Source organism: Dasypus novemcinctus, chromosome 6 (genome assembly GCF_030445035.2).
Source record: "Dasypus novemcinctus isolate mDasNov1 chromosome 6, mDasNov1.1.hap2, whole genome shotgun sequence".
NCBI lineage: Eukaryota > Metazoa > Chordata > Mammalia > Cingulata > Dasypodidae > Dasypus > Dasypus novemcinctus.
In genome coordinates, this window is record NC_080678.1 from 114,349,009 (window position 1) to 114,366,048 (window position 17,040).

The 17,040-nt window shown below is 37.7% G+C and overlaps 1 long non-coding RNA gene across 1 annotated transcript in view; it reads left to right on the plus strand.

Moving 5' to 3' along the window:
- Positions 1 to 9,311: 9,311 nt before the first annotated feature.
- LOC131279030 (uncharacterized) overlaps positions 9,312 to 17,040 on the plus strand; it is a 30,847-nt gene continuing 23,118 nt past the window's right edge. The window contains exons 1-2 of the long non-coding RNA XR_009186372.1: positions 9,312 to 9,399; positions 10,490 to 10,605. This is a non-coding gene — a long non-coding RNA (uncharacterized lncRNA). The remainder of the gene's footprint in view (positions 9,400 to 10,489; positions 10,606 to 17,040) is intronic.

Consider the following 17,040-nt stretch of genomic DNA (forward strand, 5'->3'; position numbering starts at 1 on the left):
GTGCTTTAGCATATTGGTTGGCCTTATAACCAGGAATGGCTTCTGCACATCTGTTGCCCTCTTGTTTTCAGGTGTTCTGGGGTGTTGTGGACACTCAAAATATGCCATAATTCTTAGTTATCTACAATGCCTTGGTATGACTAAGGAGGAAGTGGCTACCTGCCTATAAGATCTAATATTTGAGTCACTGTCTTTTTTCCTAAGGTATGTTTATTCATATTTGTCTAAATCCCTGATTTGTCTAAATCCCTAATATTATAACATACATGTTATATTACATGTTATATACATATACATACATGTTATATTACATGTTATATACATATACATACATGTTAATATTATAACATAAGACTAAGACATTTCATTTTCTGTTCTATGTTTCAGTTTACATTAAAGATTATTTTCCAACATATCCAAATATTTCTGTTTAGGGCTACATAGAAAACTACAATTTGCCAAATTAGATTTTTCAGCAACAACTTTTGTTGCTTCCATATATGCAAATACTAATCTATTGAGTTGAATCTCATTTTATATTCTTAAAAATTCTTCACCCAATATTTCCAGGTCACCTCACAGTTCTACATTGCCTTATTACATGTTTTCAATCATAAGGCTTTTTTCTTTTTTCAAAATTCTACATATAAATTGTATTATTTTCCAGTATGAGTTAGCTGATGTGAAATCCAGCTGAAGGTTTACCCATCTGACCTTCAGAATGGTTGTTTCTTCATTGGAAGAATATTAAAGCTACTAGGAAATGAATGCTCACTGAACACACTCTTTCATATATGACCTGAAAAGTGTTTTAAATAATGTGAATTCCTACATGCCCTGCAAATGTTGCTGTATGAATAAAGGATTTCATGTGGTTTTCATCAAACAGTTTTTCAGCATGAAATATCTGGTATTCCTCCTAGGAGTTTTGTCTTTCTCATAAAGACTTTTCATGATTATTTTTTGTTTTTAGTGATTATTCCTACACTGAATTTTCTTTTGCACACCAAGGTTGGTCCTTGAGTAAATAGTTATACACATCCATTACAAACTTAGTGTTTCTCTTGTTGTGTTCCTTCATTTAATTTAAAGGAGAATATAAACTTAGGCATTCCTCCATTGATTTACAATGTAGAATTTCTCTCACATATCATTTTCCTGGTTTCTTTATAATTTTGAAAAGCAGGTGAAGACTCTTCTATTTTTATTGTATTTATATAATTAGTTCACTCATTTTATATCAAACCATCAATAGAAGGTTTTGCAACAACTATGACATTGTATAGATTTGCTTAGGTAAGATGAAGTAGTTATAAGATAAAAAGCTATTCCCTGTTGATTACAAGCATAGTGTTTCTTCAGTGTGTGAGCTCTGTGGTGTATTAAAGGTTAATTTTATGTTTATAATCTCTTCTGTATATTGAATGTTAGTGACTGCTGTCATATCCTCAGATAAAAACATTGCTTGAGAGCTGTCCCATATACTTGTATTTTATTCCTATTTAAGTTCTTATATATTATGTAAATTAAAAAAATTAACTTAAGGTCTTCCCATTCATATTAAGACATTCATGCAGTTTCTTTCAAATGTGAGTACACTCATGTCATCTAAGTTCAGAATGAGTGAAAGCTTTCCCACACAGACAACATTCATGTGGTTTCTCCTCATTGGGAATTCTCTCATGTTTCCAAAGGAGAGAACAATGAGTTAGGACTTTATGACATAGGTGATATTCACATGGTTTCTGTTCAGTGAATTCCCTCATGTTCTCTAAGGTAAGAATAATGATGGAAGGTTTTCCAACATAGATGACATTCATAGGATTTCTCTCCAGTGTGGGTTCTCTCATGTCATCTAAGGCCAGAATGAATGAAAGTTTTACTACATAGAGAACATTCATGTGTTTTTCCCTCATTGTGAAATCTCTTATGATGCTAAGGGCTGAACAGTAAGTGAATGTTTTCCCACATAGATGACATTCACAAGATTTCACTTTACTGTGAGTGTTCTCATGTTTTCTAAGGTCAGAACAATGGGTGAAGGCTTTCCCTCATAGATGGCATTACTAGGGTTTTTTTTTTTAACCAGTGTGAGTTCTCTCATGTTGTCTAAGGACAAAAAAAAAAGGCAAAGGCTTTCCCATATAAATGACATTCATAGGGTTTCTCTCCAGTGTGAATTCTCTCCTGTTGACAAAGGCTTGAAAAGTGATTGAAGACTTTCCCACATAGATGACATCCATAGACTTTTTCTCCAGTGTGAGTACTCTCATGTTGTCGATAGTGGGACCAGTGGATGAAAGCTTTGCCACATAAAAGACACTCATATGGTTTCTCTCCAGTGTGAGTTCTCTCATGGCCTTTAAGTTGGGAACTTGTTCTGAAGGCTTTCTCACATAGATGGCATTCATAGGATTTCTCTTGAGTAGTAGTCTTCTCCTGTTTCCTAAGGCCAGAAAAGTGGTTCTGTATGTGGTTTTCCCACATACAGCACATGTGAAGGGCTTCTCTCCAGTGTGAAGCCTCTCACGTTGCCTAATGCTAGAAGAAGTGTTGAAGACTTTCCCACATAGATGGTCTTTTTAGGGTTTCTCTCCCTGTGAGTCCTCTGGTGCTAAGGATAGATTCAAAGGCTTTCCCACATATATGACATTCATAGGGTTTCTCTCTGGTGTGAGTTCTCTCATGTTGCCTAAGGTTTAAAGATTGACTGAAGCCTTTCCCACATAGATGACATCTGGAGGGTTTCTCAACAATGTCAGATCCATTGAATCATCTAAGGGCATATGACTGAATAAAGGTTTTACCATTTATGTGATATTCATATGATTTACTTCTACTGTGAACTGGTTCATGTTGAGTAAAAGATGACTGTCACTGAAGGTCTTTCCAAATTGCTGAAACAGGGTTTCTTTCCCTTGTGAGTTGACACATGTTGAAAATCTGTTGATCTTTGTGTGAATTCTTCTTGCAAATATATTACATCTAGAGGGATTCTTTCAAATGTGAAATCTCAATGACATGATGGAAGATACATCTTTCCTGCAGATATTTTGTATGGCTACCATTTATTTTTTTATGGCTGCTTTGCCTGCTTGAACTCTAGTCATGGGGAAATCCTATTCCTTCACTCCACAGTTCCTCTACTTGCTCCAACTGGGAAAAGACATCTGATTTGCAGACCTGAATACCCACCGAAACCAGATGATTGGTGATCTCTGCTGTGACATCTCTGAACACCTTTCCCTGGGACTGGTCCAGGAGAGCCTATTCTTCTTGGGGGAAGTCTATAGCTACATCTTTAAAGGCCACAGACTCCATAGGTTGCATTGGCAGTTGTCAGCTGAGAGCTATATTTTTCTGCATTTCTTTTACAACCAGAAAACCAGTAGTCAGCCAAACTGTGGAAGGCAGGCCATGGGGGTGATTGGTGAGCACAGGCAGCTTGAGACACTTGTTGGTGGCCTGAGAGGGAGATCTAGTTTTCTGTTGTGGTGGTGGTGGTTTTGCTTTTTCTCCTTATTTTGTTTATTTCTCTTTCTTTCATTTCCCCCTCTTTCTTTATTTTTCTTTCTTTCCACCTTCTCTTGTTTGGTCTTTATTTCATTCCTCTCTTCTCATCATTCTGATCTTTTATATTTTTCCTCTTACTTTTATTTCCACCTTTTAAATTTTTATTCCGTTTTTTTCGAGTGTGATTTTTCACTGTTATTAGTCTGGCTCTTTTATTCTTCTTCCATCCTTTCTTTTATTCTCCTTTTTCTCTTCCTCTTTCTTTCCCTTTTAGTGAACTTACTATTTCTTTGGTGGATGTCACATGACTTGTCCCAGAGTCACCAATGCTCCCCTGAGCCACTGTCTTTAAGTAGCAGTAATATTTTCCTATAAGATGACTGCACCTGAATTATGCATATCTGTAAGGGGGAAAGTTGTTGATTTATTTAGAGCAAGTCTAGAATAGTGATTTTTACATCTTTTAAGTGATAAAGATATGTATAAAATTACTCGGAGATGATTACTTAAAATACTGTTTGGAACAGTTGTTTTTGAACTTCTTTTAGTGGAAGAACTTTGTTGAAAAAATTATGGGAGCCTGGAGGGATCCTGGAGCCCTGCCTTCTGTGTCCTTTGCTTTTCTCTCCCTCACTCCACCACACTCGTCTCCACCACCACAGCAGCTCTTGAGGTAGCAGTTCACACCTCTCTTCTCCCTGTTTCCCTGCAACCCTCTCTCCAGACACACATACTGAGAATGGTTAATAAACTACAAAATGAAATTTCCTATTTGTAACTTTACTATTGGTTATCTTTATAGTCAGAAAAATCAACAATAGTAATTCTTAGAAAAAGCATAGTCTGAAAAAACAATTCTTAAAAGGTATAAATAGTGCTGTATAATTTGTAATAGTCCAACATGCTTACACTGGCACTTGGCCACAAGAAAATAGATTTCAGAGGAGGGAACTCCTCTCTCCATAGGACTACAGGAAAGACAGCAAGAGCCATTCAGTATTAGGCACTTGGTCTTCTTTCCTGCCCTTTATTCTAGGCTAATACACGACTCAGTGAATGGGGTATGACAGAACCTTCAGGAGAGTTTGAAGAGTCTCAGCCTGTAGTTAAGAATTGGCCTAGACAAGGTGCTCAGCAGGTCATTTCAACTTATTTATCTTGGCATCTAGTACCTGCTTAAAGTCCATTATGAAGAAGTGGTCTTTGCCAGTATCTGCTAAAGTTTTGAGATAGGCTATAAATAGTACCCCAACTGGATTTACAATAGTTATCATTTGAAAATAAGAATTCATTGGTTCTTCCACTATGTCACCCTAACTTCTGAAGGAAAATGTCATGCTTCTTTTGCCTGGGCAACACAAACACTTGTGTTTTCTTCCTCTTATGATCAAATGGGATCACTTTGCATCAGGTTAGACCACTTTTTCTCTCTCCTGAGTTATGTATCCAGAAACTAGCTCTGCTTTTAGTTTTCTCCCTTCTCAGGGTTAATGCCCTGATTTTCAGCACTCTGGCACCTTCCCCAGGAGTTGGAAGGAAACCTTGAACTTTATCTTTTACAGCCCTTCTCTCAGGGACCGTATAAGACTTCTGAGACTTCCCAGAGTTATTGATGTGGCTGTGTGGACTGATCAGTGATGATACACATTTTCATGAAATTAATTAATCGAACATTTCTTGAGTATTTCCAATGTGCTAGTCACTGAAGAAACAGCAACAATTCTACCCTTCAATGCTTAGATTCTGATTTGTCTGAGAGGAAGCTCCGCTCCGCTGAAGCGGTAGGGAAGGATGAGCCCAGGAGGAGGTCGGCAAGGCTGTCTGCTAAACCTGCTCCTATGAAAGCAGACGTGAAGCCAAAAATGACAGTGGGAAAGGATAAACCTTCAGACTGAAAAGTGCAACCCTCAAAGGGAAAAGGGAAGCAAAGGGAAAACAAGCTGACGTGGTAACCAAGAAACTCAACAGGATTTACTTGCAGAAAATGGAGAAACTAAAAATGAGGAGAGTCCAGCCTCTGATGAAGCAGGAGAGAAAGAAGCCAGGTCTGGTTAAATATTGTATACCATGTCTTCTCAGTGGTCCATTTCTCCTTTCTTGTATAACCCAGAGGAATATTTTTATCAGCTTTTTTTTTTTACATTTTTAAAATTAATGCTAATAGATTGTAAAGAATGTTACATTAAAAAACATAAGCGGTTCCCATATAACCCACTCTCCACTCCCCACCCCACCATTTTTGTAAATTGTATTTTTTTGAAAATATATACATTACCAAAAAAAGTTATTTTATAAATGCAATGTTTTTAGTAGCTCTAGAAGAAACAGTGTTAAGAAGATTGGGATCCCACTTCATCCCATTTTTTAAAGTGTAAATGCTTTTTTTTTTTTTAAGGGGGAAGTCATTTGCTGGTTGTTTATTTCTTGGTACAACCAGAAAATAGTGGATATTGATAGTCTTTGACTATCTTGGATGTCAACTTTTTTTTTTCATTGTAAAAAATATATACACATTTCTGGTATATTAGATGTCAACACTCCATGGCAGGGGGAAGCGGACTTGCCCAGTGGATAGGGCATCCATCTACCACATGGGAGGTCCATGGTTCAAACCCTGGGCCTCCTTGACCCATGTGGAGCTGGTCCATGTGCAGTGCTGATGCACGCAAGGAGTGCCCTGCCACGTCCTTGCATAGAAGAGCCCCCCACACAAGGAGTGCTCCCCATAAGGAGAGCTGCCCAGTGCAAAAGAAAGTTCAGCCTGCCTAGGAATGGTGCTGCACACACACGGAGAGCTGACACACAAGATGACGCAAGAAAAAGAAATACAGATTCCCGTGCTGCTGACAACAACAGAAGCGGACAAAGAACATGCAGCAAATAGACACAGAGAACAGACAACTAGGGCGGGGTGGGGGAAAGGGGAGAGAAATAAATATAAATATTAAAACAAACAAACAAACAAACAAAAACACTCCATGGCGTAGGGGTTGGCAATTTTTGTACCTTGTAATGCATATTAACTGGTGATTTGAAATCACAGTCATGCATTGAATATGGTTGAACATTGTTATTAATCAGGGTTCTCTAGGGAAACAGAATCAACAAGAGATATCTGTCAATTGTATGTTATTTTATGAGTCTGTATTATGCAGCTGTGGGGATGCACAAATCCAGGTTTTGCAGGCAGGCTGCAACCAGGGGCTCCGATGAAAGTCCAATGAAGTTTCTTGATAAGTTCTGGGAGATGTTGGTTGTCCAAAGATGAGCTGGGAAATTATCACGCAATGCTGAAATCACTTCCTCTTTTTTTTTTTTTTTTTTTTTAAATTTTTTTATTTTTTATTGACTTTGTAATAATATTACATTAAAAATATATATGTGAGGTCCCATTCAACCCCACCCCCCACCCCCCCTCTCCCCCCCCAACAACACTCGTTCCCATCATCATGACATATCCATTGGATTTGGTAAGTACATCTTTGGGCACCTCTGCACCTCATATAAATTGGTTCACATCATGGCCCATACTCTCCTCTATTCCATCAAGTGGGCCCTGTGAGGATTTACAATGTCCGGTGATTACCTCTGAAGCACCATCCAGGGCAGCTCCATGTCCCGAAGACGCCTCCACCTCTCATCTCTTCCTGCCTTTCCCCATACCCTTTGTCCACTATGTCCACTTTTCCCAATCCAATGCCACCTCTTCTATGTGGACATTGGATTGGTTGTGTCCTTTGCACCTCTATGTCAAGAGGAGGCTCAGATTCCACCTGGATGGTGGATGCAATCCTCCCATTTTCAGTTGTAATCACTCTAGGTTCCATGGTGTGGTGGTTGTCCTTCTTCAACTCCATCTTAGCTGAGTGTGGTAAGTCCAATAAATCAGATTGTAGGTGCTGGAGTCTGTTGAGGCTCAGGATCTGGCTATCACATTGTCAGTCCAGAGATTCAAATCCCCTAAATATATCTTAAACCCCAACATTAACTGCACCTCCAGCACATTAGCATGAAAGTCTTATGAAGGGAGATCCCATCTGAGTCCAGATTCATCACACATAAACACCATTTCCAAAGAGGGGCCATCTGCCCTGGTAGTTAACCCCATCGGCCATGACCATAACTCCCATGGGTCTCTTTAGCCCTCAAAGGAACCAATATCTGGGGGTTGTATCTGCTTTATCTGTCTCTCTGACTCTGCTCAGTTGTGCATGAGGGCAAACCTTCTGCCAGCCTCCAGACTCTTTTTTAGAAACTCGTAGCCATATAAACTCATTTCTCCTTTCCATTCCCCCCTTACTTTAGGTCAAACAGCATTTTAAAGTCATGGTATTTTATGTAGACATGGATATTCTGCTGATCCGCATTGAACCTTCCGTATAAGGTCATTTTCCAGTTGCATCATCAGTTGGTAGTTGATAGTGGTCCCTCGTTGCCAGGGAGGCTCATCCCCGGGTGTCATGTCCCACGCTGGGGGGAAGGCATTGCATTTACATGCTGAGTTTGGCTTCACTTCCTCTTTTAAGGCATTCAACTGATTGGGTTAAGTGTCACTCACTGCTGATTGCAATCTCCCTGATTGATGTAATTATAATGAGCTCTCTATGATTTACCACTGCAGTAAAGTCAATGGTGACTAAAGTCCATAAATGCCCTTGTATTACAGTTAGCCCAGTGCTTGCTTGACCAAACAACTGGGTACAATTACCTGGCTGAGTTGACACAGTAGCCATCACAAACATTTTAAATTACTTCTATTCCCCTGTTTTTTAGTAGAATTCTTTCTTGAAACCATCCCTTGTCTGAACTGTGTGTACTCTATAACATCCTTGGTCATGGCCATCCAGTTTTTCTAATAACTGTGTTATGTGCTGTGAAAGATTGGAAATGTGTGTTGTGTGTATGATATTGAATTGTGAATTAGTGGGATATAAAGATGGAACAGCTTATCAGCACTTGAAGATGTAGGTACTAGATAGCCTCTTAAGGAAAACTTACATTCAAATTTTAAGCTGGAAAGTAACTGGAATAACTTTAGAAAAACAACTACATGGCTTTTTAGGTTTTTGGTATTTATATTTAGAATTGTGTTCAGATTGTTCATAAATGTCTGTGTACTGAACTTCAAAATGACTGATAAACCTCAATTATGAAAAGAAAAAAACCCCACAGAACAGTGTTTAACCATAAGTTAAACCATGGACTACAGTTAATGGTATAATTATAAACATGTGTGTTCATCATTTGTAACAAAGGTACCACACCAGTGCAAGTTGTTAATAATAGGCTGGTATATGGGAATCCTGTATTTGATGCACAATTGTTCTAAAACCCTCAACTTCTCTAATTAAAAAAATAACCAAAAATCCCCACAGAGATTAGAGGGGAAACACTAATGGCTGCTTACCTAGCCAAACTTGGGAGGAGGTGGGCACTGTATTTCCTGAAAAGTTTTCTTTTGCTTTATAATAAATGAAATAATGATAGTAAGGGTGGGCAGGAGAGGGAACAGGGATTTATATAATTTATTTTTTAAACTTTATGGACTGACTCGGCACTCAGTGTACATTTGTTGATGGTGACTTGTATAAACTGTTACTTAGGCATTATGCTATGTCTAATTTACTGCAGTAGTTGCAATTTAAAATTGAATTAAATATTAATCATCTTAACGTTGGTATTCTTTTATCTAGTTGTACTATGATATACTAGATAACGTGTAAGAGAAGAGAAATTCATCCAGTTGATGGACTTTTGTTTTTCTATAGGATTATCTCTGATTCATTACCTAACAAGTCCCAGAAATGGGCATGTGTTTCTAATCAAAACTGTTTGTCCTGGAAGCACTGCTGACTTTGGTGGAAGATTTGAAATTGGTGACTCTTGGTATGAATTAATATGAGTTTCAGTCTATTTATTTGTTTGCTAGAGAGACCTTATCTATGTGTGTGTGTGTGTGTGTGTATGTGTGTGTACAAAGAAGATAAGTTGTTTGGGTACAGGGCCATTCACATGTTTATTTCATGTGGGCCATTTATTTAAACCCTGGTACTTGTGTTAAGGGTTTCACTAATTATCAAGGACTGTCTTAAAATTAATTTTCAGACAAAATTTTTAGAGAAAATTGACTTCAGTTGTCTTTAGTTAAAAATATACCAAGTAGTTGGATGGCAGATCCTCTGGTCCTTAGTGGTTCTTCATTAACAAGGAGGTACTTCAATTCTCAGGTATGTGTACAGGGAAAGCTCTTCATTGCCAGTCACCATAGTTCTTCTTTTTGAAAAAGAGATGCCTTTTCTCCTTGTCAAAGTAGAATTAAAAAAAAAGTTTACAAATAATATGTCATTTCACTAAGTGTAGGACTCTTAGTCAACAGTAAGCAATGAGTGGACCAAAGTACAATTTCCCTACGTTATTAAATAATCCTTGGGAGGGCCAGTTAAACATTATCCTTATGTGGCATTAAAAGGAGGTGCCACCTACATTTTTGCCTTAAGGAAAAATTTTAAATATTTTTCTTAATATTGTAAATCTCAGAGTTTTTAAAAATGAATCTGTTTAAAACAGTAATTTTTGGTTTCAGGTTACAGTAATCCCATTTCATTTGTAGGTAGCCAGACAAAAAATACTCCAAGCTTTAACAAATGACAGCAATGTAACATGACCTTGCAGTCCAATTATGGCAAATATTAGAGGAAAAAATGCTTTTTTACATGATAATATTTATTGATTGAATCAAGGTGACCACATTTCTTGAGGACAGGCTCTATAGTTAATTCTTATTTATTATTTCCATATTGAATCCCCAGCATCTAATTCAGTGTAGATGTGCTATTTAAGGAATTAAGTATCCACTGAATGACACTGACTGAATAAATGAGTAATGTGTCAGAGCTGTGGAAACACCAGTTGTCTTATAGAAAATCCTTGGCTTTGTGTTTGCCCAAGTGAAGGACTGTTGTGTTCTGGCCCCCAGGGTGCTGACTGGGCCTGCCTGCCTCAGGACACCAAGCTCCATATCTGCAGAAGGCTTTGCGCCACCTCATGCCGGCTATGGCGACATGTCTTTATCCAGGGTCCCAGCAGAGTCTGGTAGGTTCCCACACACTGTTCACTTGGGGAGGGTGTGGGGGGTGGGGGGTGGGGAGAAGAGCAGAGCTTTTCAGACTGAGATGTGCCATCTTGTTAACAGGACAGTTTGGGGTCCCTGGGTCCCCAAGTTAGGTGTTTCTAACAAGCCATCACACTGAAGAGTAACAGTGATTATTGTGTTTTTTGGTCTTTATTTTCCCAAAGAGCATGGGTTCTCTGATTATAAAAGTAATACATGTGCATTATAGAGGATTTGGAAGGTACAAATAAGCACAAAAGCACCAAGAAGGCAATGAAAATACCCTGTAATTTGCCACAAGTCTCTTAGTATTTCCATGTTTTTCTTAGATATGGCTTTAGGGGATATATTTTTCTAAGACTTTTGGTACGTAATACTAATGTGATTTCTTTAAATTAGATGCCAGCTGTCTTCCAACTGACCTGTATTGTCATTACCTTGCCTCAAACCTGAGTAGCTTGCCCTCGTTTTTCATGTCCTATGTTTCCTTGTTCCTTCTGCGTTAGCCCTGTCCCTGTTCCCTCTCCTGCCCACCCTTACTGTCATCAGTGCTGCTCTCCTTCTCTAGAGGTTTAAAGCCACAGCCGTCTGCAGGACAGTCCTTTGCCAGGCTGCTTCTGGGTATGTCTGCTTACTCGCAGAGAGATCAGAAACAGCTTTCTTTCTCATTGTAATATTAATTACTCCATAGCAGATGCATTGTTTCCAGTTTTTTCTTCCCTATTATAGACATTACTATTCATACCATGTTAATATTTGTGACTTTTATTCTTTCATTGAATTGTTTCTTTAGGATAAATTCTCAAGAGTGGTACTCTTCAACTACGGGTGCAAATTTCACATTGCTTTTGCTCTCTGTTGCTATGTTATTTTCCAGAAGTGGTCAAACAATTTACCAGCGTTACTCTATTTACACTGCACCCACACGAGCTTTTGGTGTTATCATAGCAAGAAGAGACCTGATAATTTATTTGTGAAATGATGCCTTGAGCTTCTTTGATTTATATTTCTTTGATTACCACCCAGGATTATTTATCTCCTTTTGTTGTAGCTTAATTTTCTTTTTTATTTGCTTGATACTCTTTCTTTTTTGTAGTAATTGTGCATAAACAATTCTGTCAGTTAATAGTTGGTCTCTTCTGACCTATTCAAGAAACTGATGAAATGATAAATTTTACTAAAGTCATTTTAAGTATGATTTCCACTCAGAGTCTTCCCTATTTTACACAGACACTCTGTGCCTTTATTTTAGCTTCCAATAAAAAGGAAAAGGCAAGCACATAAAAAGATAGTTGAGGCACTCATTTAATACATTTCCTTTGTAAATTAATATTAAGTGGCCAAGCTAGGTGGATTGTCTTAAAAGAAATTACAATGAAAGTAGCAACATTTGTTATATTTTATGGGCAGAAATTTTGAGGTTCTAAATATATTTTATCTGTATTCAAAAAGTACTGCATCATGTTACGTTAATTTATAGTTCTGCTCTTCATTTCCACCTAGTGAATGGCCTCTTCGGGGAAAAGGAATGCTTTGCAAAATTGAAAGGTTAGACAGCTATAGATGGAGAGCCCCTGGTTACTTTAAGTGAATTAGTCTTTAGCCATAGACACAGTACTGAAATCACTAATTAAAAGCATTTACAGTAGTCATGGAATCCCCGCTGGAATGTGTATTCCCTTTTCGGGGCTCCTGTGAAGCTTTATTTATATGCCTATTCAAGTGCTTATTTGTTGTCTAATTCCATTTATTTTTATATTTCTCTAGTGGAGTGTTAGCTCCCTGAGAAAATAGGCCAGGTCATTTTTCGTGTTCATTTAGGCAGGCTCAGTACTTGGTATGCTGTAGAAGGTTCATAAACATTTGTTGGGTTGAACATTTCCTCAGAGCCACTCTTGGTGGTGTAAGCAACCAGAGAACCAAAGTACTACTAAACAGAAGTTTCTACAGTACGTTGTCCTTTAAGAAACTACTAATTAAAAATCTTGGTTTATGGCATGGTTCCTAATACTAAACAGATGGAGTGTGAGCCCTTAGGAAAGAATGTTATTATCTTTAAGAACTGGCTGAGTTTCTTTAAGTCAAGGTGGGCTAACCCAGCTTCTAACCGGCATTGTGGAGAGCAGCCCTGGATCATGAAGACGTTCACCTCTTCCTGGTGGGGCAGGCACTCTTCTTCCTAGTTATTAAAACCACCAAACCCCAGGGAATTACTTGCTTAAGTACTTTGTGTCCCTTAAGCCACACTCCCCTTAGGAGGCCAGACAGGGGTGCTTGAGCCTATCATTGTTTTCTGTAATCTAAAACCATCCCTTTTTGATAATAAAAAGGGTAGGATACATAGGAGCTGTGTTAATACTTACCAGTACAGCAAGATCACTGAGATGTTCCATTGGTAAAAGCCTGTGTGAAGGTCATCAGTTTTTTCCATCTTTCAGACTTCTTTAAAACTTAGCCACGATAACCTGAAATTGCTCTATCAGGTCCAATATTCTGAATTACATAGGACCTTATAGGACCTGAGCCAGTGATCAGGGTTTATGTTACTTATCCTCAATTTCTGAGTAACCTCGGAGAGCCTCACCCTTCCTAAGATGCCCAGAATACAGTTCTCATTCTATGCAATGACCTTGCCAAAACAGACCATATGGCTCTTTGTGCTGGCTCACCTTTGTCTCCCCCAGTCAACCCCATTTTTTCGGAAGAGATGTTTCTTTGTGTGCTTCCCACTCATGTGTTGAGAGAGGGCCACATTTATTATGTCTTGCACTTAGAAGACTCTCCAAGATCATGTCCACCTATCAGTAATCCAGAAGGGGCATTTAAGGAGTCACTGGGAAGTACTTTGGGTACTGTGCCTTGTATGGATAAAATAGTAGGCTACAGAGCTACTATTTTAAATGTGCAAGTAGTTAAATTGGCATACACATCTTTCATAGTAATAATGTTTTTCACTTCTAGTTCTATATTTGATCTAGTGCCATCCTGATTCTGGCCATTGGTCAAGGAGTCTCAATCCACCAGTAAGGATTTTAGGATACCCCACCAAAGACCATTTACTAAGCCTCAACTGACACAGCATGGCTCTCCAGTAGACAGTATCGAATTAGGCAATCTAGAATCACTCACCTCCCATGAAATCTCTTTGACCTGCCCATTCAGGAAACTCAAAGACTACATTTTGGGTTCTTCCCAAATTGCTAAAGTAATGAAGGTTGCCACCTTTCTGCCTACCATGGCTTCATTCATATTATCCCTGTCTTTCACTGTCAATTGGCATCCCTTTCGACCATATCCAGCTCCTTTGGACATTGCAGCCAGTACTTTCAGGATGTGCTCCACACACTGCCTCCACCAAGACCTGCTCCAGCACCTGAGTCAAGAGGAGAGATTGGACAACAGAGGAGTACTTAGGGACACTACCTCAAATAGATTTTCTTTGGGGTGGGATCTTAACACTGGGAAAAGGAACATCCTGTTCTTATCCTGAGGCAGTACCATCTGTGAATTATAAGACCTGGAGGAACTTTCCCAGCCTAGATTATCAATGAATTTGGGAAAGTACCTTGCCCATTATACTCTACTAATCTAGAATCCATGATGAAAGGGTTCCCAACCATAGTGGAAGTTCTTTGTTTCCCAGGTATATTGGTCAGCTAAAGGGCTACTGATGCAAAATACCAGAAATCGGTTGATTTTTATAAAGGGTATTTATTTGGGATAGAAGCTTTCCATCACAAGGCCCTAAAAAGTCCACCTAAAGGTACTGTAAGAGGTACTTTCTCACCCAGAGTCTGTTGCCACATGTTGGAGCAGGATGGTGGGTGATGCCTGTGAGGGTTCTGTCTTACTCCTCCTCCCAAGGCTCCATGGTCTAGCTTCTTCCAGTCTCAGCCACAGACTGGGACAAGTCTTGGCTCTTTTCCAAGGTTTGTTTCTTTCCAGGCTCAGCTGCTCTGCTCTCTCCACAAGGCCAGCTGTAAACTGTCAGGGGAACAGCTTGACTCTCTTCCTGGGGCCTCTGCAATGTCTAATGGAGCCTTCACTCTTTCCTCATGTATCTGCTTCTTTGTGTGCTTACTTCCTGAACTCCAGGATCAAAACTCCAATTTTCTTCTCTGCCATGTCATTTTCTCTGTGACTACTACTCACGTACTACTGATGTGGCCCAGTCAAAGCCTTAATCATTATTAATCAAGTAAAAGTGAAACCTCTGACTGCAATCCAATCTAATATGCCCAGAGGAACAGACCAGTTCACAACATAATCCAATATATATTTTTGGAAATCATAAATATTATCAAACTGCTACACCAGGTTTGTCAAGACCTGGGAATAGTACTCATTTTACTAGAGAAACATAATAAAATGAACCACACAGTGACAATACAAAATTCCTTTTTTCTAGTTACCATTCTGGACTAGGCACTACATTCTGGGTTGGAAAAAGAGAAGCAGGTAAACATTTTTCCAAGGAGATTATAAAATATTGTAGACATTTATATATAGGTAATTATAATACAAATGGGAATCCTATTATAGTTGCATGAACTAAGTGCTATAGTAAGGTTATCTCAGCAGATCTAGAAAGGAAACTAATTAAACAAGTTTAAATAAAGGAATAAAATTAAAATTTGTGTTTAATGTTAAAATTTTAGCTCTAGAATAATATGATCGAGGTAAACTGTACTTAAAATATATTCAGTGGGCAATTGGTGTATTCTCTTTTTTTTTTTTTTTCTTGACTGTCTTAGCTAGAGGTTTATCAATTTTGTTCATAATTTCAAAGAACCAGTTTTTGATTTTGTTGAAGTTCTTTATTTTCTTATTTTCAGTTTCACTGATGTCTGCTCTAATCCTTATTATTTTTTTCTGCTTTTTTGGTTTAATTTGATCTCTATCTTTTTTTTTTTTTTTTTTGAGTTTCCTAAGGTGGAAGCTTATATAAACAACTTGAGATGCATCCAATGAATTTTGATAAGCTGTCTTTTCATTTTTCTGTAGTTCAAGATATTTTTAAAATTTCTTTTGAAACTTCTTCTCTGACCCATGTGTTATTTATGTTTTGTTTAAGCTCCAAATATTTTGGAATTTCCATCTATCTTTCTGTTATTGATTTCTAGTTTAATTCTGTTATGGATTGAAAGTTCTGTTCTTTTACATTTGTTGAGGGGTATCTTATAGCACAGTATGTGGTCTGTCTTGGTGAATGTTATGTGGGCTTGAGGAAAATGTATATTCTATTGCTGTTTGATGTTTCTATAGATGTCAATGAGATCCAGTTGATGGATGGTGCTCCTCAGTTCTAATATACCTTTACTGATTTTCTGCCTGATGAATCTGACAGTTACTCACAGAGGGATATTGATGTCTCCAAATATGAGTGGAGTTGTCTATGTCTCCTAGCAGTTCTATCAGTTTTTGTATCACATATTTTCGTGCCCTGTTGTTAGGGACATACATGTTAAGAATTGTTATTTTTTGGAACATTGACTCCTTTTTCGTTATGTTATTTCCCTATATATCCTTGATAATTTTTCTTGCTCTGAAATATGTTTTGTTTGAAATCAATACAGCTACTCCAGCTTTCTGTTGATTAGTGTTAGCATGGTATATCCTTCTCTATCTCTTTACTTTTATCTATCTTTGACTATGTATTTAAGGTGAGTTTATTAACAAAATATAGTTGGGTCTTATGTTTTAATCCACTCTACTAGTCTCTATTAACTGGTGTATTTAAGTCATTCACATTTAAAGTGATTATTTATATCATTCGATTAATATCTACCATATTTTAACTACTTTTTATTCATTGACATTGTGCTCTGTGTCTTCCAGTCTTTTTTTCCTTTTCTAATTTTAATCAAGCATTTTATACAATTCCATTGTCTCTCCATCTTAGAATTTCAATTATACATATTTTTTTAAAAATTTAATGGTTTCCCTAGAGGTTACAATATACATTTACAAGTAATCTGAGTACTGCTTCATGGGTAGTGCAGGTACCTTATATAACAGAATAATCCCAATTCTCCCCTTCCATTCCTTATAGCAACCATCATATATTTAATTTATCCATAAACTGTAATCATTGTTGGTATTATAATTTTGAACAAACTTTTATTTGTTAGATCAGTTAAGCATAAGAGAAACAAAATATTTTACCTTCATTTATTTTTTCTTAGCACTCTTCCTTTCTTTTGTAGATCAGAGCTTCTGACCTTTATCATTTTCTTTCTCTCTGAAGTGCTTCTTTTAACATTTCCTGCAGGACAGGTCTGTTGGTAACAAATTTCCTTAATTTTTGTTTGTCTAGAAAGTTTACTTCTCCTTCACTTTTGAAGGATAGTTTGCTGAGTTCTATAATTCTAGGTTGTGTATGTGTGTTTTGTTTGTTTGTTTGTTTTACTTTCAAT